Genomic DNA, 26,720 nt, shown 5'->3' with positions numbered 1-26,720 from the left:
GGCTATTACAAACCACTGTGCTATCTTTTAGGTACTTATAAATCAGTTATTTAAAGGTATACTTCATTATCTTTCCAGGTACTGAAGTTAGTTTGATTGGTTTGTAATTCTATGAGCCCTCTTCCCTCCTGCCTTCCTCTGGCCTTTTTAAAAATTTTAATGGACACTATATTGGAAGTTTCCAATCTTTTGGAAACTCAACAGATTTCAGGGAGTCCTCAAAGATAACAGTCAGTGACTATTCAGTTATTTCAGCCAACGCTGAGACACTGATAATTTAAAAACATCTAGTTTATCAACATCATTTCTAACTTTTTCTTATTCTATCCCTTTCCTTAATGTTAACAATGCTAGTCATCTGACAGTTGACCTTTTCCTGTGAAGGCTAAAGTTAAAAGAACATTAAACAGTTTCTCTGCACCATCATTCTTAACTCCATTCAGTGAGTGGCTTAACGTTCCTGTTCTTCTTCTAAACTTCTAGCAACTATATACAGAATGTTTTGTGTTGCTTTTCATGTCCCTTACTAGCTATATCTCAGTTTGTACCTTGGTCTTCCAAGGTACAACTAGGACTTTAGAAGCTATATTAGCAGGAACAGCAAGCAGACAACATAATTTGGAGAACAAAGGCTAGCTTGGTTAGTGGAATCATTAAACAGGAGTCAGGGTTGTTAATAACTGTGGAATGGAGAGTTAAGAAGATATCAGGTAGATTATAATAACCCATAAGGTCAATTGACTTCCTCACTGCTGCCTGAATAGAAATGCTGCTACCCCTCCTAGGCAGCTGGTTTTAAACTTTGGGTGGAACAGGAATCAAAGGAGGGTGCAACTGCACCACTGTACCCACCCTGGATCCACCCCTGATGTCACCCAACTTGCCTTCCTCCTTCAGATTCTCAACCAATTCCTCCCTACTAAAAAGAAACAAATCAAGAAAACCCCCTCCATAAGTTGTGCCTGAAAGTTGTTTCTACACAACCCAAGAAATTGCTGAAATATCTGTGTACTACTATATCACTTTCTCAAAGGATAGCACAGTAATCACATTTCCCCCATAACCACTAGGTCCCATCATTTGGAAGGTTCAGTTAGTTCTTTATGGAAAACCTCCCTTTACTCCTGATTTAGCAGTCTACAGTACACATGTACCATAATTGGACCTTAGAAGAAGTGTACATTTAATAGAGAAAGCAACTTCTCTTCCTTTTTTCCTTTGGCTGTCCTTTCAGAATAAGTTAGACCAATCCATGTCAATAGTTCAGTCATGTATATACCAAGTCTCAATTATCCAAATTAAAACATAATTTTGCTGCATAGCATGACCTCCACATCTTCCTGATTATTCACCATACTTCTTGTTTTAGTATACCATACTTTATCACATACAGTATGCATCTTTCTCCCTACCCCCAAGCTGACCCCCCAAATTGGAGTACACACATTAAGTGGACAAGCTGATTTTCAGCCCGGGATAGAAACAACTTGCTTTCATTACTAGTACATCGTGCATCATCTTTGATATTACTATTCAGGCAGCTGAGAGAGTCATTGGCCAATTTATGAACCATTGAGTTAATGGCCCCTTGTTCTTCACTTCAGAAGTGGTAATAATCTTCACCTTTTCTTTTTAATGGTCATTCCACTAATCAAGCTGACCTTTCTTAGGGCAATTTTTCTGCCTTCTAGGGCTTCTGGTCTCATTTCCAAGTTCACATCTCTAGCTCTTTTCAAGGTCATAGATCTACCCATGGAGACCAGTCTTCAGCAGCAGCTAGAGTATTGGTTAAGGAGGAAAGGAAAGGCAGTGTCAGCTGAATATTATGCTCTGTCCCTGCTCTCTGCAACCATAACTCTGGAAAAAAATTTTCTTCACAATACCTTTCAAAAGCAATATGTGTATTATATTTGAGTGCAAGTTATATATGAGAGAATATGGTATAGATATCCTAGATCATTAGTTGACTACCACTATTTTCTGTCTTAAGAACTTCTTAAGATTTCTTTTATGTCCTTAGCATTTATCCAGGTTGCCCTCCTTTTTATATACATTACATAAAGGCTTTGCTTTATGACAGTACACCAGTATACCAGTAATGTCTCTACTACAGAAAAATTTCTTAAAATAGATATAAGTTTATTAATGTAAAGCTTCACTACTGCTAATTCTTTTTAAGTTGCTATTGAGAGGAAGGGAAGAGCCATAGTTTCTGAAATAATACGGATTTTTGGGAACTAGCCAACTGAAAATTAGTTAACTTCCCCTGTAACTAATTGAAATTAGACATTGTGTTCATTAAAGTCTCATCAACTTCATATTTTGTTTATTTTCAAATGTATGTTTCAGGCAGCACAGATGCAGTGGGAATAAAAACTGTCACACCTGCTTCATTTGCTAAATTATACTCTTCCAATATTAAATTACAGATCACACTTTCTTTCTGTAACTCTACTGAACTTGTAAAGGTGCCATACAAAACCTTTTATGATGTGGCTATCATTTCTCTCACCTTTTCTGTGGTCAAAGACCAATTAGAAGAATATAAAAAAATCATCAAGTGCCCACTTGATTATAATCAAAGTAGGAAAGCTTGCATGACTGCCTACTCACTATGGAATAATTTGTGTTAATACAGAACCACAGTGCTTATTGTTTCCTTTTTATTTTATTTTTCTTAACTTTCAAGTTTGTAGATCCTATACAGGTTACATAAAGCCTGGTTATATAATGGCTACCAATCCATATCCTAGTATTTTAAAAGAAAACAGCAATATAATAGGATTACCTTTGATTTCCAAATCAGAATATTATCTGTTCGAGGGTATATAGGCATGATGAGTCAAAATGGGCCTCAGTTATATCTGTATATATCTGATGTAACAAAAAAGAATAGGTTGTAGCAGTTATTGTGGTATTGCACTCCTGTCCATAGCTAGGAAGATACTTTCCCATATTCTCCTCAAACCATTCACTTCCCTCACTGAGTCCCAATGTAGTTTCAGACCACTCAGAGGAGTACAGTAAATATTATTTCATTGCTAGACAGTTACAGAAGAAATGCTACAAACAACATCCTTATATGACCTTCAAAGACATAAGGCCTTCGAGTCAATCAACAGAAAGCCCCTGTAGAAGATCCTGATGAGATTTGGATGCTGGTTACAAGTTGTCACCATCATCTGATTCCTTGATGACATGACAGTCACCATCCTAAGTGATGGCTTGGAAACAGCCTTCTTCCTTGAAGAACTGGAGTCAAGCAAGGATGTGTGACTGCACAAACACTTTCTTCCCAGCGTGAGTGCGTACACGCATGCACGCGCGCGCGCGCGCGCACACACACACACACACACACACACACACACTGTGGCTATTCTGCACCTCTTCAGGGATAGGCTTCCATCCAGAATCCCATCCAATAATGTATGGTTGGAAATCTGTTTAACATCAACTGGTTATATTACAAGTCCAAGATTACTAACACCTTCATTAATGATCTTCAATATGCCAATGATTATGTCATGTATGCCCACTCAGTTTAAGAGCTCCAGTCAACATTAGATTACTTCTGTGAACTGTATGAAATGCTTGGACTGGCTTATATACTACATGAAAACCAAAATACTTTACCAACCTACCCTAAGCCAACCAGATTCTCCTCCAGATATTATAATTAGAAGACAATCTTTGGAGAATGTTAAGCATTCCCCATACCTAGGTAGCAATGTTTCCCAAAAAGGAAATATAGACACCAATATTCACCATGGATAAATTTTACCCATACTGCCATCAAACATTTCCAAAATCATGTATTTGATGATCATGGAATCAGGATTCAAACCAAACTTCTCATCTACTAAGCTGCTATCATTTCTACTCTACTGTATGGGTGTGAAACATGGACAGCATATTGGAAACACCTGAAAACTCTGGAATGTTATCATCAATGGTGTCTTTTTTGAAAACACTCTACATCTTTTGGAAGGAAACAAAAATGAATGCCTGGGTTCTGGCTCGAGCAAACACCACCAGCATCAAAGCCATCTTTATACAGCACTAGCTTCATTAGGGCATGTCATAAAGATGCCTGACAACCAGCTCCCATAGCAGGTCATATACTTCAATTGTCACTGCTCTAGAGGTGGGCAAAAGAAGAGATTCAAGGACATCTTGAAGGCTAATCTGAAGAAATGGGATATTAAAATCAATACTTGGGATCCTCTGGGAACATCTACACATGCAAATTATGGTGCCTGAATAAACTCCAAAGATTGCTCCAGAGTTAATTGCACCTGGGTGCATCATTTGAATGTGCACCAGGGAGCAATGAAATCCAGAGCAATAAGATCCACAGTTCATTCAGGTGCAGGACATGGAACCAGGTTGGGACAGCCCTGGCTGGTAGGGGGCCTTTGGCCTCAGCTTGCTAGCTTAGGGCCACTCCCCCCTGGCTCAATGTGCTATTAGGGGCTGGGTAGGGCATGAGGGAGCTTCAGTGTGGGGAAGCCTGGCAGCATCTACATATGTGTGTCACTGTGGAATATTTTACTCTGCAGCAGGATAGAACTGGTATTTACAAGTACTATCCTGCTGTGGAGTAAATTAGTTTACTCCAGCCTAATAGGGACGTACATGTACATACTGAGAAATTTACTGCACAGCTAATTAGTCAACTGTGCAGTAAATGTCTCATATAGAGGTGCCCTCCAGCACTGCCTAGCCTCCAGCGGAACTCTGATGTACCAGATATCATTTTGAGCAAATTTGCCTCACTATGCAGGTAGATAGTCAGCAGAGACAAAAGGAAATAGCTGAGACCTGACATGACCAGAGCCCACTCCTTCCTTCTAGACCTATTTACCATGTCTGCTGTCAAATATGAGAAATTCAGATTGGCCTCTTCAGGCATCACCAGACCCACCAGTGACTCTCTTATTTACTGTAAGACTACCTCCTTGTACTGCTGACTAGATCTGGAGGATCTAGACTAGATCTGACTAGATCTTCAGTTATTATAATGCAGTTCCTCCAGATTTATACTGAAGTAAACCTGAGAGGGACTTGTCCTATTCTCAATGTTTGAACATTAATTTTTCCAATTAGCATAAATTGTGTTCAAGATTTTGTGCTATTTTCCATATCTGAGTATTAATTTGGCCTTTAGAATAGACATGCCCAGAGATAAGGAAAAAGAGAGAGAGATGCTCCAGTCTGAAAACGATCTGGCAGGAAGCAACATCCAACTTGTTATGGATAGAGAAGGTGGAGAAAGGCAGGAAGGAAGGCACAGAGGAAGGAAACTGATATGTCTGTTAGGCTTCGACTCCATGTAACGCCTAACAACTAGGGAGACAATGAATCGATGCCATCATGCATCTCCTGCACACATAGCTCATCAACAGCTTTATTCAAAATGGAGACAGCTTTGGGCAAAGCTCCAACAAACCAGGGAGCTGTCCTGAAGATTAATTCTTTCCACATTTCTACACCTTGGTTCACACTCATTAACATTTACTCCACCTTTGTCCCTCCTTTGTTCCACCCATATTCCCTCCTATCTCAAGTTCTGCCTCTGTTTCCTGTTTGTTTCATTAGCATGGAATTACGTTTGCATTTCACTTATTTACAGGTCTTTTTGCTATGAGGGCATGCATAAGACCCTGACCCCTGCTTCTTTTGGTCAACTGCAGTTTCTTGCTGATTTCCTTACCGTCTCTAAGGCCTTGCTTCTGCTTTATCTCCTAACGATAGCTGGTGGTCTGCATCTTGTTCCTTTTACATGAGTCATATGTCCTACACACTACCATATTTTTGGAAAAATGCTTGCCTAAGCATCTTGTAATGTTACTTTTAATATATCATTCTGCCTTGTGGTTAGCAGCTTTGCTGGGCCACAGACTATAGCCTTGTATTCAGCTGCAAATTCAGTGTTCCCCAAGATCCAAATACTGTCACCCTAACAATATCCACTTAGGAAAAGAGAGTCTAGATGTTTATGCACATGAAAGAATATTATAGGCACCAATGGTTGACTAAGTCTCTCAGAAGAAGCAACTTAAAAATGTTCCTGGTCACTTGAATTTCATAATGAAGCTCAATAAATCCTGCATTCCTTCTAAGAATGTTGAAGACCAATTTATTTCCATTTTAAAATGTGTATCCATGTATGTCACTACAATAATTTTTAAAATTCATACTTTTAGTTTTATACAAATGTCATTGAAAATTCATAGGCATTAAGAGTAATCACTGAAATAAATACAAACAGAATACACCCCAATGGGCATTAATTGGCACCGATAGAGATTTTGGGGGCTGATTTTTAAGGAGGCATATCGGTCAATACCAATCTGATATCAGATACAGCTGCCATCAGTCTTTATGGAGGAAGGGAAGGGGGGAGAGAAGGGATGGGTTGCAGCTGTGGGGTGGAGCTGGAGCTGGCACTGCATGGGGCTCTTGTTGCCAGGGCCTGGGCTCAGAGTGGACTCCAGTGACACTGGGAGGAAGCTGCAGCACCCCAAATTTCACCCAGCCCCATGCTGCTGCCCACCACCCAAAGCAGCCCCAGCTGACCACCCCTCCTCCCAAGTGCATGGCTGCAGCAGGCAATGGTGCAGGTCTGGGAGCAGAGCTGTGACAAAATCTGAGGTGTCTGCAGCCTCCTTCCAGCACCACCAGAGCCCAATCTGATCCCAGCCCCCTGGCAAGAAGACCCTTGTGCAGCACCAGCTCCAGTTCCACCCTGCAGCTGCATCCTACCCCATTTTGCACAGCTCCAGGGACACACGCCCCCCCCCCCCACCTTTGCCCTCCCGGGGTGCAAGCAGTGGCAGGAGCTGCCCCCACCCCATGAGCTGCATCTCTGTCCCATGCCCCCCTGCCTAGGCAGCACCTGTCCGTGTCCCTGCCCCCTTCCTCACCATTGGTGGCATTGATCTGCCCCGCCATGCCCCTTCCATCCCTACTCCCCTTCTGACTTGCCAGCTGGAGGCAACTCTCCACACTGCCGGCTCTGCTCCTCGCTGTGTGCTGTGCTGTGGCTGCACACAGCACAGGCATTTATTAGCCAAATTATCAGCCCCATCAGGCCAATATCTGATATAGACAATTTTATTTATATTGGTACTGATCTGATAGTGGACCAATGTATCGGTGCACCTTTAATTGGCATAGCTTTGCCAAATTGAAAATCTAGCCCTGGATGGTCAACTTTTGCTTTCTTGTCATTAGCTTTAATATTTTGTGCTATGAATTCTTTTACTTTAGCTCTTCTTACACCCTCCAGATAGTTGGGAGGACAGAAAAAAGCTATTTGAAATGGGGCTCTCAAGTCTTATTCTCATTCTTGTTTTCTCTCTCTTGATTCCAAGTAGAATCTTTTCCATTTTGCATTAGAATTAAATATTTGCTAGGACTGAGAAGGCTTGATTCTATACTCATTGCTTATGATTTCAACCTGTGTTGTGGGAAAATAATGTACATGTTGTTACTCTGACCTTCTCTCATATCTTAAGTGAATGCAGCAACTACTGAGCTTTGAAGTCAACCTGTACTGCTGGTGCCTTGCACAAGAAATTTAATATTCATTGGGTGCATCTACATGTGCCAATTTAAAGCACTTTAGCCCAATTTAAGGTGCATTAAGGATACACATGCACACCCTTAATGTGCCTTAAAAATGGTGATTTTAGGCTATTAATGCCTAAATTTCATACTTAGGCATAAATAGCTAAAGTGCATTAATGCACACTTAGACACATTAAGGTGCATTAATGCTATGTATGGACTGACTTGGGACTGACTTAGTCTCACATCTGTCTACACACATGGCTTTAATGCACTTTAACGTGTGCATGTGTAGACATGAACCTAAATTGCCTTAATGTGCATTACATTTACATGTGACTAAATGCACATGTAGACACGCCCATTGAGACTGAGGCTGGAACACACTGACTCAACAGCATCATGTTGTGATTGGTATATGTGTAGCAGGCTTGCCTTTTGGAGCTTGGGTTGAGCCAGGCTTGAGATTCTGCTGTTTTGGTTGGTGGAGACTATCCACCATTCAGGAGGCAGCAAGAGTAGTGAAGTCACGGCCCTTTCCTGAGGGGAGGGAGAGAGGAGCTCCCCCCTGGACCTGATTGTAGACTGTAACAGTGTCAGGTCCAGAAAACTTCAGGGGTGGAGCTCTGAAGAGTATAAAAGGAGCTGTGTGCCCAGCACAAGGGAGATGCATTGGGGATGGTGAAGAAAGAAGAGCGGGGCTTAGAAAAGCTGAGAAGAGCTGCTGAGCAGGGTGAAGCAGTAGCCCGGAAGCACCCCTGAAGTCTTCCATTGGCGGGGAATGGCAGATGGCTCCAGCAGCTAGGCTCTTGGTGTGCAGCACAGCACATGGCATCCAGACCCTGGGAGCTGTGTGAAGTGGCTTGGGTCTGCAACTTCTGCTATGCGGCCAGAGACATGGTGCACAGGCTGGTGCATGGAGCAGGATCTTTGGAGCGCTTGGGCGGCTCAGGTCCCAAACCCCCGGCACTAGGCTGGGAGTTCGGTGCAGGAGATGCTGTACAGATGGTCTGGGAGTGGATTGAGCCCTGGTGCTGCACAAGGTGGCCTGGGCCTCCAATCCATAGCAAAAGGTTGAGTCCAGAGAGCCAGACGGTGCTCAAGCTACTGAGCCAGAGGACAGGGCTGAGCCAGAGGCTGCAGAAGCCCTGCATAGTGGACCCCAAATCCAGGGTACAGGGACTCCTAAAGCCCACTGCAGGCAAGAGAGCAGCTTGGTGCAGAAGAGAAGAGCCACCCTCCAGGCCTGACAGCCATGAGTTGCAGGAAAAAAAGGTTCCCACAGGGGAGGGGGAGTCCCCCCTGGTTAGTTAAGGGCTCCTGAAAGTAGAGATCCCACTGAGAGGGCCCCCCTAAAGTTACCAGATTCCTTGTAGGGCTTGGGAAAAGCACAAGGGCATTGGGGTTTCCCCTTGGGATTAAGTTTATCTTTGCGGTTATTGTGCCGTAAGCGGCGTGATCTCATGCCTTATATTTTGTGAACTCTCATGTTTGAAAAGTAGTAGACTCTACTATATATATATAGGTATATGTACATGTACATGTATATGTATATCTATGTATGTATGTATGTATGTATATATATTGTACATATGCTTATATACATGTTTCTTTTCCTTGTGAAAAATTAATGTAAATAAATCTGTATATAGTTGAGTCCCCTGACTGTCCTGGCCTTGTTCTATAGGGACGGAGGGAAACTGAGTGGTCTGCAGTTCCCTCACAGCACACCTGCCAGCTAACAATTCCCTTCAATTGGAGAAGGGGAGTATATATCCAAGTATACCTGGGCTACATATGTTTTGAGTGACAATGATTGAGAAGGGTTGTGAGGAGCCCACTATAAAAACAAACCTCAGGGTGCTGTTGGGGGTTGCTGGGTGCTGGTGTGTGGTGTTGAGGGTGCATGCATGGTGCACGTGTGTGTGGTGAGCAGTGGCAGTGTATGTGTATATCAAGCTTGAAGGAAGAGAGAGAAAGAGTGGGACTGTGAGAAAGAACAAACATTATGCCCCTTAAGAAATCCATGGTGCATCCACACCTTGAATATTGTGCCCAGTTCTGGTCCCCACACCTCAGAAAGGACATAGAAGTACTAAAGAAGGCACAGAGTAGTCACTATTCATCCTTACTGCCCTGACTAGTGACTTCTATATGAGGAAAGATTTAAAAAGCTAGACCCATTCCATTTAGAAGACAGATGCTTAAGTCTCCCCTCAAGATGTATGATAGGGGTCTACAATATACTAAATGGCAAAGAGAAAGTAAATAGCATCAATAACTAGAACTACATGGGCACAAAATGAAACTGGTAGGTAGTAATTTTAAAGCTAACAAAAGGAAGTTATTTTTCACACAGAATGCAAGTGAAGTATGGAACGCATTGCCCCCAGATGTTGTGGAAGCTGATATCTTTGCCAAATTCAAAAACGAATTGGACAAATTCTTGGAGGAAGGGGACATCAGTAGTTATTAAGCATGGGAGACAGAGATACAAACTCTGAATTAGAACTTCCTAGACTTCAAGTGAGAAAGAACAGTGGAAAAAAACCTGGTCAAACTCATGTCACTATCCACTCTCCGCCACTGTGTGATAATTTACTGGGCAAGATGGACCTTTGGTCTGATCCAGTGAATGGCAATTCTTATGTTCTTATATATACTTTTAAAACTCAAACATAAAAAACTGAAAATGTGTAAACACATAGAAATGCACCCTGACTGCACAGAAAATTGATGTTCTGACAATAAGTTTTCAATTAGACTACATGGGGCCTCTTTTCACTCACACACATGCAAAACCAGTGAGAATCTAGCTCATAAAACTCAGAGTGAACCTCAAAACAAAACAAACTCACTTTAGAATGATCTGCAAAGTCAACTTTTCTGTCTGGATTCATATCAGCTCTGCCTGTCCAGAACCTTACTATAAAGCACTGATCCACCGCTAGTATAGAAGAAAAGTAACAGCTTCTGTGGAAAGGCAATTCACAACCACAGGGACACTGAAATTGTGACTACTATTTCTAATGCTTGTGGGGGAACATTTTTTGAAATATGCTTTTGTATTTCGTAAAAATTAAGTAATGTGTTAAGACTAAGCAGTATAACTCTCCTTAAAGGTTATGTAATTTCACCAAAATTGCCACATAATTTCACCACAATTTAAGTTTGCTATAGTCTCACTAGAAAGTATTCTCATACACAAAAACTATTTATCATCAACCTTTATATGAGGAACAAAAGGTAAATTAATCAGTTTTCCTTGAAGGCTGGATACTGTTTCCAGTTGGAGCAGTTTCCAGTTGGAGCAATATAGAGCATCAACTACAGCTACCTACAGTGTTAGCTACCTACAGGTTTTTTTTATAGCTTTTAACAAAGCAATTCTCTACTTTATAGCTAAACCAGTACACATATTTCATGACAAAAGAATATGATTAACATAAAAAAAAACTAGATTTAGGCCCAAATACTACAAAGCTTAGAGTTACTACTCAATGGGTGCATCTACACAAGATGCTAAATGTCCAGTAGAATAACTCTACTGTGCATTAGCGGGGCAGGAAAAAACCAGGCTAATGTGCCAAGGAGCAGTAGAATTAGTCTATTGCACAATAGCATCACAAAAAAGCATGCACCAGTGCTACTCCTCAGTAGCACTGATTACAGCTCAGTAAAGGTTAGTGTTCACTTAGAAATGGTATTTAAAGGCCTGTTTTTGTAGAAATTGGCTTATAGGTATATACATATGCATTATAGGGGTTTAAGATGGGCAGCAGGGATTAACTGATTTCTAAAGAGCTTGGATCTCATACACAAAGTCCCATATGTCCCTGGAAGCAGTTAGGCTGTCTAGCATGACAAGGAAAATGGATGGACACAGCCTGAGAATTGAGGGGGGCATGGCATAAGACGAGATCACAGCCTTCAAGGCAGACAGATTGTCTAACACAACAAGGACACATAGCCTGGGAACCAAGGAAGTATATACCATACTGCTCATAACACGAGATACATAACACCAGCTACAAGGCCCCAAAGCAGCGGGGGAAACGGCGGGGGGGGGGTGTGAATCCTGGTTTTGGGGGAACAGACAAAATTAGAAAGCCCACAAGGCTACATGGACACGTGACCACAGAGAGACAACCAACTAGAGACAGCCACAAATGAAGTCATCAGGAGTCATCAAGGGGGAAGGAGAAAGCAGAGACTTGAGAATAACAAAGGGTCCCTCCTGCCCCCCCTTGCAGGTCTTCCTTCTCTTCCTTTTGTCCCTCACCCAGGTTCTTCCTCCTTCTCCTTCCAGAGAGGTGTCCCCAACCCTGTTCACGTCTCTAGGAAATCCAGGGGTCAAAAAAAATGATGCCAAGAAAAAAGCAGGGCAGAGCATGTGGCAGCAGTGCACACTGCCCGAAACTGGAGCCTGGCTGGCCAGAATTACACTCTGGCTGCCAGCCAGGCTCCCAGCTGCAGAAGCACTGGGGCTGCAGCTCCCCGAGGCCCCCAGGTAAGAGTGCTGGGCCTCCCCTATCCCATGTGGGGTAACCTGCTGCATGCCAGAGAGTGTGTGGCATGGGCATTCACTGGGAGCAATAGCAGTGGCACAAAGTGTGCTGTTGCTACTTGTTGCTAGGAAAACATACATCTGCACTGATGTAAACATGGTCCTACTGTGCATAGGAGCATATAGTTCATACAGAAGTATATCATAACAATAGCATATCATTTCTTAAGGGTAGGGCAAGGGTGCACAGGAGTCAGTACACTATTACATTCATACCTAAGGTTGCTTGCAGATGTTAAAAAAAACCCCAACACTTTACCGAAAGAAGCAGCGTATTGCCTCAACTTGGCTCTGCAGTATCTGTAAAGATTGGGCGCTTCAGCAAAGCTTTTTAGTGCTTTTAGCTAAAGCTGATTCAGTCAGCTATTAGATAAAAGTGCCCAAAAAGCTTCACTAAAGTGCCTGGTTTTTACAGATGTCAGGCGAGTTGGGTTGAAGTAATATGTTGTCTCTTCTGGGCATGTGTGAGGTTCAGTGCACGAATGTGCCAGATTAAAATAAAGCACTGTTTTGGTTTGCTTTGTTTTTTTTTACATCTGCAAGCACCCTAGAAGTGACAGTATCAATTATCCGATACATGTGGACAAACATAACAGTTTTACTGGTATCAAATGATACTAGATTTCATAGACATTAGGGCTGGAAGGGACCCTGGAGGATCATTGAGTCCAACCCCCTGCCCCAGGGCCAGAAAGTCAGCGGGGGTCATAGGATTCCAGCAAGATAAACATCCACATGTGTCTTGAAGGCGTTCAAAATGGGTGCTTGAATGACCTTCGGCAGCAGTCTATTCCAGACCTTGGGGGCTCAGACAGTAAAGAAGTTCTTCCTTATGCCCAGACTGAAATAGTCCCAGAGGAGTTTGTGACCATTTGATCTTGTCATCCCTTGGGGTGCTCTGGTGAACAGATGTTCCCCCAGATCCTGGTGAAGACCCCTGAATACCCCTGATAAACTTATAAGTGGCCACCAGATCACCTCTGAGCCTGTTTTCCTGACCTCTGATCATGCACATGACTCTTCTCTGGACTCTCTCAAGCTTCACCACATCCTTTTTGAATTGTGGAGCCCAAAACTGGATGCAGTACTCCAGCTGTGGCCTCACCAAGACCGAGTACAAGGGGAGAATGATGTCCCGGGATTTGCTCGAGAAGCATCTATGGATGCAAGCCAGCGTTTTACTTGCTTTACTAGCCACAGCATCACACTGAAGGCTCATGTTCATCTTGTGGTCAACCATGACCCCCAAGTCCCTTTCATCTGGAGTGCTATCCAGTGTAGCACTGCCAAGCCTGTAAGCATGCTGTAAGTTTTTCCTCCCAAGGAGGAGAACCTTGCATTTTTTTGTGTTTTGTGTCTCAAGGTGTTCCTTCATGAGGTCAGCTTTGATGAAGGGTAAGGAATTTCCCTCACACAGGCCTCCCTGACCCACAGTGGCAGGGGCATCTCATGGGACTGGTGAAAAACTGATAAAAAGTACCCATTTGGCAAGGTTGCTTTTTTCTGGGCATCAGTTGTCAGTTGTCCTTTCTGGTTTAGCGGGGGTCCAATATTGCCCTTACTTTTCCTCTGGATTCCCACATATCTAAAAAAGGACTTTATTGTCCTTGATATTTGTAACTAGCTGGAGTTCCATCACAGCCTTGGCTTTCCTGGTTTGCTCTCTGCAGGTCCAGACCAGAGCAGAGTATTCCTCCTTGGTGGTGGTTCTAGTCCTCCATCCTTTGTAGGTCTTCCTTTTAAGATGCAGGAGGTCCACTAGTTCCCAGCAGAGCCAAGGGGGCTGCTGTGCCCTTTTGCTGTCTTTCCTCCGAGATGGAATAGACTTAGTTTGTGCATCCAGGATCACTCCCTTGAGGAGCAACCATTCATCCTGAACTCCCCTCCCCTTGGGGTTGTGGTCCCTTAGGGCCTCACTGACAAGCCTACTTAGCTTGTCAAAGTCAGATTTCCTGAAGTCAAGGACTTCAGGGTTGCTGACTGACTTGCCAGCTTTACAGCACATGGTGAAGGTGATCAACTCATGGTCACTGTCACCCAGCTTCCCTAGTATAAACTATTACAAAATGACTGTTATGCTTGCATGCTTCTACAGCAGTATTAGTAGAAGTAAATGATTTAGCCCTGTTTTATTGAGAGTCACAGCAACAGTCAGTGGCAATGCATAAGGGGTGCCCGGGAGATGCATGTGCATGGCCTGATTGGCCACACTCACTGCTGAGGTGAGCAAGCACCAGCTGATCTGTAAGCTGTAAATCTCCAAGCGCCAGCCAATCACTGCAGCCACTTCTGGGAGAGGCTGCAGTGATAGGCTGGGGGGGAACTCCCTGTAGGCAGTGAGATCTGCCGAGGGGAAAGGGTGGTCCCCACTCCTGTCAATGAGATCAGCTGTGGCAGACTCCCCTGCCCCAGGCAGTGAGAAAGGGTCGCAGGACAGGTCACCAGTCACCCATGGCAACAGTAATTTATCTCGCCTATAGGAGACTGCAGTTTATGATAAGAGCTGATGCAGTTCCAGTCAGCAACTCTCTCCTCCCCTTTTAAATCACTTGTAAGTTACAACTGTTCACAGCCTAAGTACACCATTATCCCCATCAAATGAAGAAACACATACTGCATTTTACCAATAACCTTAGTTATCCTGTATCAGCGATTTTGGTGTATTGTCTGAACTGTAAGTCTGAAGATTATATTTAAATTATGGCTTAGAATATATTGCTTAGGCTGAAAGCCATCTGACCCTATTAAAACCTATTTCAAAGCTTAAAATATATGTGGGAAGGCAATAAATGAGTTATCTGATAACAGTGTGATCAGCACAATAACAATATAACCAGCTGCAAGCTGAACATGTTTAAAATTTCTCAGCAATTAAAAATCACCGTGCATGCACAGTAACTCACCAACTATTTATAACTGCTTGTCTTTAATTTAAATACAGATAGGGCAAATGAAAACATATCCAGAAACATTTTATTTTAAAGAGGAGGACCTAGCTTGATCTATGGGTACAACTTTAAGTTCCATAGCAGATAAACATTTGTTTAATTTATTTACACAATATCTCAGTAAGATGAATGGTTGTCTGATTAAAGTCTAAGTCACGACAACACAGAAAGATGGGGCTGGAAGGGACCTCAAAGGAGCATGTAATTCAAGTGTCTTCACTGAGGCAGGATTAAGAATGACTACCCCACCCCAAAATATGTTTTGTATTGTATTCTTAGAAACTTTCAAAGAAAGATTCCATGATATCCATCAATAGCCTGTTCCATTATTTTACCATCCATATCCTTAAAAATCTTTCCTAGTGTCCAACCTAAATAAAATTTTCTTTATTGCTCATGAAGTTTCTTTATTGTTGTCCTTCCCCAGTGGTGAAGGATAAAAGTCATTCACTTATCCCTTCATATCTACTAAAAGATTCTTACCATTTTATGTACTTAAGACTCTCATCATGTACCCAACCTTCCTGCCTTCTTTCTTTTTAGAGAAATAGTATAGTGTTACGAATTACGCTCTTAAAGCCACGTGCAGTTTGCCCTAGGCTGGAGCAATGATCACACAGAGCAAATATCTAAAGTTAGATATAGAATCTTTATTCACTGCAGCGAGGTGCCTCTGAGGAGGGACCCTGCCTACCAGTTATAATAGTATTTTACACTTTGTTAATACATCAGCATTAGTTTGTGATTAGCTCATGCTTGTAAGAATACCCAATCATCTACTAACTAAATTACTATTCTATTTAATTAAGTGACATTGTGCGCATGAACACCAAAGTTTAACTCTCATGACTGCATGTTTTATATATTCTTGCCAAGTAGTCTGCTTGAAAGGAAACAATTTTTGTACTGCTTTTAAGGTTTGTCTGTTGACGAGACTTCTCTGTTGACTGGATTCAGCTAGTTTCATATCTTATCAGTAACCCTTACACAGTACCCCTCTTCCCCCAGCTGTCTCGTAAGTGCTGTGTCCACTTTAATGAAATGAAGGTGAAAGGACAAGGAAATAGCCTCACTGGCTAAGCCTTGCTTTAGCCCTACAAGATTCATATATAACAATAGTCAGTGGCTAGGGTATACATACTTGTGGATTCAGGAAATGCAAATTACTAACTATGAGGAAGGTTATTGTAGATTATAAAATTATCATAATATTAAATACAGATCACACAAAGTTCAGTACCCACTGTCAGCTGCTGCCTCGCAAGGCATTGCATCTGTCATACAAGGGCTCCTAGAGCAAAGAGTTCTTGTACCTACTCACTCCAGTTGTAATACCCCAATCCTGCCAGTTTGCAAACCAGGGAAATTTACCCCTGAAAGATTACCTGTTTATCGATTTGTTCAAGATTTGCATGTTATTAACAATTTTGTGGTTCCCTTGACAGCTGCAGTACCCAATCCTGCCACTGTTCTCTCTCAGATACCTACTTCTGCCTCTTGTTTTTCAGTAGTGGATCTCTGTAATGCTTTTTTTCTATACCAGTTTACCTTGATTCTCAGTATCTTTTTGCTCTTACTTATCAAAGCCGGCAGTATACCTTCATCCGTCTGCCTCAAGGTTTCCCTGACTAACCCACCATATACAGCCAACTTCTCAAGTCTGACCTTGATACAGTCCAGCTGCCTCATGATTCTGTGCTTGTTCAATATGTAAATAATTTGCCCCTCTGCTCTGATACCCTCCCTCATTGCCAAGCTGATTCTGTTGCCCTTTTAGAACAACTTGCAGTGCGGGGCCACAAAGCTTCCCGCTCTAAGCTCCAATTCTGTTGGGCTTCTGTTACCTACCTGGGCTATACTATTTCTCACAGTACCCATCACCTGTCTCCTGATCACCTTTCTTCTATCCTTTCTCTGCCTTGCCCACAGACTAAACGCCAGCTCCGTAGTTTCCTAGGTACTGTGAACTACTGCCAACAGTGGATTCCCAATTACTCTAGACTTTCCAAACCTCTTACCCTTCTTACCTGTAACGCTTCCCCTGACTCATTACCTTGGGATGAAAGCCATGAATTTGCCTTCTGTCAGCTCAAGCAAGCCCTTTCCTCTTCTCCCACTCTCAGTTTGCCTGACTATTCTAAGCCGTTCACTCTTTTCTGTCATGAACACCAAGGCACTGCTTCTAGTGTCCTAACCTAGCCTTTTGGGTCTTCCACGCACCGTCCCATTGCTTATTATAGTGCCTACCTCAACCCAGCTGCTTCTAGGTTTCCACCTTGCCTCTGCACTGTTGCTGCTGCTGCCCTGCTGGTTTCTAAAACTGATAACCTTGTTCTTGAGCACCCCCTTACTGTTGCTATCTCTCATGCTGTTCTCACCCTTCTTCAATGCGACAAGACTCAGCACCTGTCCCCCGGCCACTTAACTGCTATGAAGTAGTCCTCCTGGTAGTGGACCACGTGACCCTTTTTCGCTGTGACCCCCTCAATCCTGCCTCTCTTTTACCCTCACTCTCCGATGGTCAACCCCATGACTGCACCCAGTTAGTGAATTTTGTTTCTCTTCCCTGTCCTGATCTTTCTGATATCCCTCTGACTAACCCTGACCTCATTCTTTACATTGATGGCTCTTGTTTTTGAGACAGTCATGGTGTTCTCCGAGCTGGTTATGCTCTGGTTTGTTCTGATCACTCTGTCATTAAATCTGCTCCTCTTTCTGTTACTAGTGCTCAAGCAAACTCCCATTTCTCACCACTGCCTTATTACTGCTCTCCTAGATGCTATTCTTCTTCCCTCCGCCCTTGCTGTCCTATGGTGCAAAGCGCACACTGTTGCTGATAATCCTGTGTCTCTAGGAAATGACAGGGTGAATGCCACAGCCAAGACCAGTGCTCTGTCAGAACTCTCAGCTCCGGTCCTTCAGGCCGCTCTCTACCTCTTTTTCCCTGTCTCCCCTGACCTCCCCTCCTTCCAGGATGCTGCCCTGGATGCTGAAAAAGGCGCCTAAATTTCCGCAGGCTGCTCTCTCCACTCTGACTCTTTGTGGCAACACCTATCTAGTCACCTTGTAGCCCCCCAGGCCCTGTTGTCCCTCTTAGCCCAAATAGCCCACTCAGTGGCCCACTCGGCCAAAGGGGGGATGATGGCCGAAGTAAACTGTCACTGGTATGCCCTGGGGTTTTTTTGCTGTGGCAGCCCACTTTTGTCACCAGTGCCTGCAGTGTAAATGACACAACCCTGGCTGACCACCCCGCCAGCCACACACATTCCACAGACCTCTGGGGCATTATCCCTTCTCCCACCTCCAGATGAATTTTATTGAGCTGCCCAAGTCAAGACCCTGGAAATATGTGCTAGTCATTGTCTGCCTTTTCAGTGGCTGGCCTGAGGCATACCCTTGCCGACGAGCTGATGCTCTCACTGTGGCCAAGAAACTTCTTCTTGACCTAGTGCCCTGCTTCAGTCTACACCTTTCCCTGAACTCAGACCAAGGCCCTCATTTCATTGGCCAAGTAGTCCAACATGTTTGCAAGGCCCTTTCTATCTGATCCCAACTCCACATCCCAAATCATCCTCAGAGTGGAGGTAAAGTAGAATGGAAAAACCTTGGTATTAAGCTTTGCCTGGCAAAAACTTGTGAACATACTGGTCTAAAATGGCCAGAATCCCTCCCCTTGGTTCTTTTCCAAATCCAAAATTCTGTTCAAAGGTCTTCGAGTCTGACCCCTTTTGAGATTGTTATGAGTTGACCCATGAGGGGGCTTGCCAGCTCTCCACCCCAACACCTAACTCATCTCCATGATTCCCTATTAACCTACTGCCAAGGGCTCACTCAAAGTTATCTCATTGCAAGTTAAAGCCACAGCGCAGCATCAGTCTCTAGATGGTGACTCGGTTGTCAATCCAGTCCAACCAGAAAATTAAGTCCTGATTAAAGTCCACCAGAGGAAGGATTGCCTACAGCCTTGGTGGAAGAGGCTTTTCCAAGTCCTGCTGACCACCCAACTGCTGTAAAGGTTGCTGAGGTTCCTGCTTGGATCCATACCTCCCACTGCAAAAAGGTATCTGCCCCAATGAAGTAGAAAGTTTCTCTCACCAGCGATACCTCCTTGAAGATCCAGAGGGTTCCTGTGAGTGAAGATCAGAAAATGAATCTCAAAGAGTTCCTGTGAGTGAAGATTAGATGACAAAGTCTCAAAAATAGCCTACCCGGGTAGCCAAGCTATGAACTTTAGTTTTGTGTACTAATATACTTTAGTAATATTGGTGTGAATAGCACTAACCCGTGGGAACATTGCAGACAATTATATAGATTTAAAAACATCCCCCCACCCCGGGAGTGACTATGTAATGTATTCTTGTGCTCAGTGTTTTGTTATTAGTCTTGTGCTAGAGGCCGAAGTTTTAGTCAATGAAAGTTCCTAAAAGTTCCAAGAGATAGCTGCTTTGGGGTAGTGTTCAAGCAGGCCCTAAGATGTTGTCCTTTCTTTTGCTTTGCCTCTTGCCAAAGGTTCCAGTTAGAGCATGGGAAGAAAACAGCATTGTATTCCTGGGACAGAGCATTGTTCATGCAGGAAATCGTACAAATTGCTAGGTATGCATACACAGGCCACGCATCCGACCAAGGGAATCCCAATGCTCGAGGTGCCGATTCCCCTTGAGGTTTGGAAAACTGACTCCAATACTAGCTTTGTCAAGTTTCCCCCCCGTCTAGCAGAGACCAATTGTCAATACCTATGTGGTAGAAAACAGCTCGAGACAGTTAGAAATTGTCCCTCTGTTATAAGTTTAATAAGACAAGAAAGACACTGGCTACTTTGTAGGGCACTACCCCAGATGTCGAATAACCTTCGATTATCACTCCCATAATACGTCTAGGATCCTGCTAAGAAACACATCCCTTCAGTGCACCAACAGGTCTCTCGCTATTCATAGAACCCTAGAGGATACCCATAGTCTGGTAATGAATGAGTCTAAATTTTATATATTGTTAGGTTGTACTTTTTGTAACCAATCAATATGTCAATGCAGGTGGGTGGGGAGCCAATATGCCCCTTCTTACACCCTACAGGTCAATCGAAAGTATCGAGAGGGGAACAAACTCTGTAGGGATTTTAGTACTGCAGCAGCTCCCAGTTTGTACTGGCTATGTGGAGATGACACCCATAAGACTTTACCATGGAATTGAGTCGGCACCTGTACCTTGGGCAGAATCATCCCGAAATTTGACTTGCACTCTAACCTCTCTTGGCATGAAGTACCCAACTTCCCACCTGGCTTGCCCAGACATAGGCGTGCGGTTGAGAACCCGCTGATTCTCCGACACACAAGGTTTCACCAATACACCAGGGTGTTCGTCCCTTGGCTAGGTGTAGCTAAATTAGAAAAGGCTATTATAAATATTTCGAGAGTCATAGAGAACTTTTTGAATGGTAGTCCTGATGCTTTCAGAGCTCTCAATGATGAGATTACCCAGGTGGGGCAAGTAGCTGTTGAGAATTGTATAGCCCTAAATTATCTCCTAGACACCCAAGGGGGAAGTATGTGCTGTTGTGAACCACATGTACTGCACTTGGATAGATCAGCATCAACAAGTGCAAGATCTCCACACCATAAGACAGCAGTTGCAAGTAATACGTGCTGTTGCCAAAGAGAAATTCTTTGATTGGTAGGGTTAACTGCCAAATATAGGGGGATAAGTAAACTCCCTATTGAAATGGTACATTATAAGTGTATTATGCCTTTTTCATCTTTTTATTATTATTCAAATGATTTTGTGCTGCTCACACCTTTGTTTATCAAAAACCACCCAGAGTGTTTCTAGGTTGTCTGCAACTGAGTTGCAGATAATAGTGCTCAGAGAAATGGCCTATTAGTGTGAGTGTCAAGAGGAGGTCAAAGGTCTTATGAATATAGAGATGTAAGCACAAGTGCTTACAAAGGGGGAATGATGAGGAAAAGTACAGTTTCCTAGTTTCTAACGTTGGAAGGGATCTGAGTAGATCATCCAGGCTGACCCCCTGCCATGACAGGAAAGAGTACTGGGGTCAAATGACCCCAGCAAGATGTACATCTAGCCTCCTCTTAAAGACCCCCAGGGTAGGAGCCAGCAACACTTCTCTTAGAAGTTGTTTCCAGATCCTAGCCGCCCTGACCATGAAGTAGCGCCTCCTGATATCTAGCCTAAATCTGCCCTCTGCCAGCTTGTGACCGTTATTCCTGGTCACTCCTGGTAGTGCTTGGGGGAACAGGGACTTCCCCAGTGCCTGCTGATCCCCCCTGACTAGTTTATAACAGGCCACTAGATCCCCCCTCAGCCTTCTCTTGTGGAGGCTGAACAGGTTCAGGTCCCATAGCCTCTCCTCGCAGGGCCTGCCCTGCTGCCTCCTGATCATGTGAGTGACCCTCCTCTGGACTCTCGCCATCTTGTCTACATCCCTCTTGAAGTGCAGCGCCCAGCCAGAACTGGACGCAGTACTCCAGCTGCGGCCTGACCAGTGCCGCATAGAGGGGGAGGATCACCTCTTTGAACCTGCTCGAGATGCATCCGTGAATGCATGACAAGGTGCGGTTGGCCTTCCTGACTGCATCCCCACACTGCCGGCCCATGTTCATCTTGGAGTCAATGATGACCCACAAATCCCTTTCCGCCTCTGTGCTGACAAGAGGGGAGTTCCCTAACCTGTAGGTATGGTGCCGGTTGTTCCTCCCGAGGTGCATCACCTTGCACTTGTCTGTGTTGAAACCCATCCTATTCTCATCCGCCCACCCTTGTAACCTGTCTAGGTCTGATTGTAGCCTGTTGCATCCTTCCAGTGTGCCCACGTCCCCCCACATCTTAGTGTCATCAGCAAATTTGAACAGGGGGCTTTTTACCCCCTCGTCCAAATCACTGATGAAGATGTTGAACAGTGTGGGCCCGAGGACCGAGCCCTGCGTAACCCCACTGCCCACATCCTTCCAGGTTGAGAAGGACCCATCCACTAGCACCCTCTGGGTGTGGCCCACCAGCCGGTTGGTGACCCATTTGACTGTGTGGGTGTCTACACCACAGCCCCCCAGTTTCTTAATGAGAATGGGGTGAGAGACAGTGTCAAAAGCCTTCCAGAAGTCCAGGAAGATTATATCCACTGCTACCCCTGCATCTAATGATCTGGTGGTCTGATCATAAAAGGCCACCAGGTTGGTCTGACAGGACCTGCCACTGATGAACCCATGTTGGATGCCCCTAAGCATGCAGTCCCCTGCTGGCCCCTCCTGGATGTGTGCCAGCATAATTTTCTCGAACAGCTTGCCTACGATCGAGGTAAGATGAACTGGCCTATAATTTCCCCGGTCCTTCTTCCTCCCTTTTTTGAAGATGGGGACCACGTTGGCCCTCCGGTACCTCACCAGAGCACCACGAGTGCTCGTAAAGTTGTGCCAGGGGACTTGCAATGACCTTGGCCAGTTCTTTTAGAACTCTAGGGTGGAGATCATCTGGGCCGGCTGACTTGAATACGTCCAACCCCTCCAGAAGCTTCCTAAATAAATCCTCACTAACCCGTGGCCCAGGTGTGCCTCCCCTGGGGCCCAGGGTGTGACAACCAAATTTCTAAATGTATCCTACAGGGGCCCCACATTACCTGGAACCTTCTTTTTACCCCCCTATGTATTTAAAAAATGGCTTCTTGTTGTCCTTAATCTGGGAAGCTAGTCCCAGTTCCACCTCCACCTTGGCCTTCCTGGCTGCCCCCCTGCCTCTCCGAGCAACTACATTATAGTCCTTCCTGGTGATGGACCCTCCTTTCCATTGGGTGTACACCTCCTTTTTTGCTAGGAGACATTCTCGGATGCTTTTGGTGAGCCATGGGGGCTTATGTACCCTCCTGCTCCCTTTGATCCGTGTTGGGATTACCTCCCTCTGGGCTTGGAGGATCGTCTCCTTAAGGAGCGAGCATTCTCCTTGGATACCTGGCTCCCCTCCCCTCTGGGACATCAGTGCTTCACCGACTATTCTCCTTAGCTCATTGAAGTTCACCCTCCTGAAATCTACGGCTGCTGTAGGCCTTTGCCACATTGCGCTGGATGATGAATTCCAGCAGGTGATGATCACTGTTGCCCAGGTGGTCGAGCACCCGCAGCCCCCTCACCAGGTCACCTCCCATGGCCAGCACCAGGTCCAATAAGGCATCACCCCTGGTGGAGCTGTGCACCTCCTGGTTTAGATGGAGGTCCTGCATTCTGGCTAAGAACCTATGTGAGCAGTCAGATCTGGCTGACTGCTCTTCCCAGCAGATGTCTGGGAAGTTCAGGTTCCCCATGACTACCACATCCTTAGACTTCACTACTTCCCTGAGCTGACCTAGGAATTTCTGGTCAAGCTCTTCCCCTTGGCTGGGAGGTCTGTAAGTAGACCCCCACCGTTAAGTCTCTTTCCCCTCAACTGCCTTGTAGTCTAACCCAAAGCACTTCAGAGTGCCCTTCCTCTGATTCTTTGTTAATTGACGAGGATGGGTATTCCTCCTTAATGTAGAGTGCCACGCCCCCAACTTTCCTTCCTATCCTGTCCCTCCTGTACAGCCTATAGCCCTTGACATTCACCATCCAGTCGTGCGTTGAGTCCCACCATGTTTCAGTGATCCCCACTATGTCTGGGTTGGTGTCAGCTAGCAGGAGGGTGAGTTCCTCCTGCTTGTTTCCCATTGTCCCAGGATGCAAAGGTACTCACTGGCAACTCCCAAGCCTGGGAATGGAGGATGGGAAGCAAAACCCACACGGCTTGTCAGCCACTTGTTTATTCAGCTGCGGCCAGCCGGCACAAATATAAACGGCAGCACACACCGCAGGGTTGGGGGACAAGGAGGAGAGGTTGTACCTGATGTCCTAGCCTCTCGGACAGGCAGAAACATCAAGGCACAAGGGGAGAAACACCCAGGATGGGTGTGAGAAAGGGCAGGGACGCCGCTCGAATGATGCTGCCGGTGCAGCTATCAGGAAGCTCTGGGATCACCCCGTGATACCTCGAAGGATACCTCAGGTGAAATCAGCCCAAGGAGGAGAGACTGCAGGGAAGCCCAGAGAGAGGTGCCCCCGAAGGATACGCTGCCGCTGGACTGTGAGATGCCAAGGAATAGGCAAAGACTGAGTGCCTAGGCATGAAGCAGCCAGGGCTACAGTGAGGCATGAGCGGGGAGCCATTAAAGAGGTGGTACACCCAAATTTGTGTTGAGGTTTTTTTGGTGTTTTCTGTTAAGCTTGTCTTTTCCTCGAGTTCTAGGGGAGACCGGAGGACATTAGCTCCGTAGTAGGCCTAGCTCTGGTTAGGTGGGGAGCTGGCATTCTATTCGAGTAAGAGTCCGAAAAGCGAGACAGCGAACAGCTTGGCACCACCAAAAATGAGGCATGAGGCCAGGGTGTAGGGGTGGTGGAGCCCCGAGAGTGACCACCGGGAGAACCCTGGGCCTACGAGCGCGCAGGACGACCGACCCCAAACACTGATATCATCAAGTCATGGCAGGCGGGAACGGGGTCAAGGAGTCAGGTGGAGAACGTCAGCTCAAGCGAAGGCGGGAATGCCGGTGAGGTACGACTCCAATCACCTGGGGAAGAGCAGCCCGGGAACAGCTAATCGCATCCCAGCGGCGACACCCATACTACAAGTGAGCAAGCAAAATAAAGTTAGGCCATAATAAGGAGCATAAGTAAGGGCCAAATAACAAAGAGACCTTGAGGATAAGCTTATCAAGAGACAGCTAGAGAAAACGCATTTAGTCACGCAAGACTCCAAGGTGAGTTATTGTCAGACTGCCAAGAATGTATTAAGGGGGAGGCTGATCTGTGTCTTTTTCTCACAGGTATATAACAGAACCTGTGTCCTTTTTCTGCTAGCATCAGCCGCCTCTTGCTGATCTCCCATGGCCATGTAAAATAAAGCGCTTCTGTTAGCCAAACAGTGATCCTGTCATGATTTCCACATCACAACCACCTTTTGAATGAATCCAGAGTAAGTGCTTGCACCCCCCTGGACACTTGGATTGGAAAGAAGTTTTTTCTTATACCCAGTCTAAACTGGCCTTCCAGGAGTCTGTGGCAGTTTGACCTTGTTATCCCTTGAGAGGCCCTGGTGAACAACTGTTTTCTCAGATCCTAATGTACCTGCCTTTCTTCAATAGACCTTTACTTCTGTCAGCAACACCTTCTCTTTTCCTCTCTCTTGCTCTGTCCTTTATGTTTAAATAGCTTTATTCCTTTCTTTGTAGTACCCCTGCTCTCTGCAAGTCCATTCATAGCAACTAAGAAAGTTGTTGTTGCCTATGGAAGTTCATGCCACACTGCCCTCATTGGAACACTGATCAATATATACTGCTCACACAAAGGCTCTGCTAAAGCATTGGCCAGAATAGGCCTGACAGGCAAGCCTGACAAGGGCACAAACTCCTTATCAAGCAAAACATGGCATGTGGACCAGATGGATACTCCTGCCAGAAGAGGGAAGGGGGAGATGGCTGTACAAAATGTAGGATTGTCCTAGTGCCTGCATGATAAGATTGGAACAGGAACACCCATGTGAAACAAGCACATGGTACAGGACATTATGAGACATTCAAGATACAGATGCAATGCAATGTATAATTTAGTTTGATCATTGTATAAAAGGAGGGTTGAAAGTATGGGAACTTCATAGCAGCCTAGGGGAACCTGCCTGGTGTTGTGCTGACTATCTTATGACAGGCACAAATGCCTTAACTCCTGGTCTGATGTACTTGTTAAGCCAAACACGTTAGAGCTGTGCTTGCATACAATAAACCTGGCCAAATCTTTGCCACCAAACTGATCCTATGGTCATTCTTTAAGACAAAACTGGTATTAGGATCTCCTGGCCTTGACTGTCAACACCACAGTTCCTGAGACTTCAACACTGACAACACATCAATAATACCCAACCAGGACAACAGAGAAAACAACACTGATAAACTGGTCTTCTGCCTAACTTTAGACTAACATGGCTAACTGCCTCACTCCAATTATCAGAGATGTCATTTTTCAGTTATTTTCTTCTAAAAGTATTTGATTAGACTTCTTCCCTGCTAGGCAGTTGCCCTTTAGAAATGAAAACCACCATTGTTTGTTTGTGGATGAACCTGGGCTCATTTGACTAGCGAATATGCATAGTTATCTCAAATGTGAAATCTCCATGATTACTTTTCCCCAGCTGACCAGGCATTGTTTGTCTTAGATGCATATAGCCTTTGTCCATCCTGACACCTAAACAGCAATCATTTGACTGGCTAATACCAGTCCCCCCACATCAAATATAGTTCATACAAATACAAACATGGTAAAACTGAACACAGTGTAACTTAGCTACAGAGAGAAACCAATCACTACATTAATAAATGGTAGTATAGGAGTGATGTTGTAGCCATTATGATCCAGAAATTATGTGAGAGGCAAGGATTTCTTAGGGTGATAGCTTTTAATGGATGAACCATGTAGTTGGGATGAAGTTAAACAAACATTTGACAGTTTATCAAACTTTACCCCAAGTACATAGCTAGCCCAATAAAAGATATCACCCTAAGAAATTCATGCCTCTAATATACATTAATAAACCTATTTCTGGAAACCAGTTATGCATGATAGTCCAGCAAC

This window comes from Crocodylus siamensis, chromosome 1, assembly GCF_052110815.1.
Source record: "Crocodylus siamensis isolate JL-2025a chromosome 1, ASM5211081v1, whole genome shotgun sequence".
NCBI lineage: Eukaryota > Metazoa > Chordata > Crocodylia > Crocodylidae > Crocodylus > Crocodylus siamensis.
The sequence above is the reverse complement of the archived record's forward strand: the minus strand, read 5'-3'. Positions refer to the sequence as shown.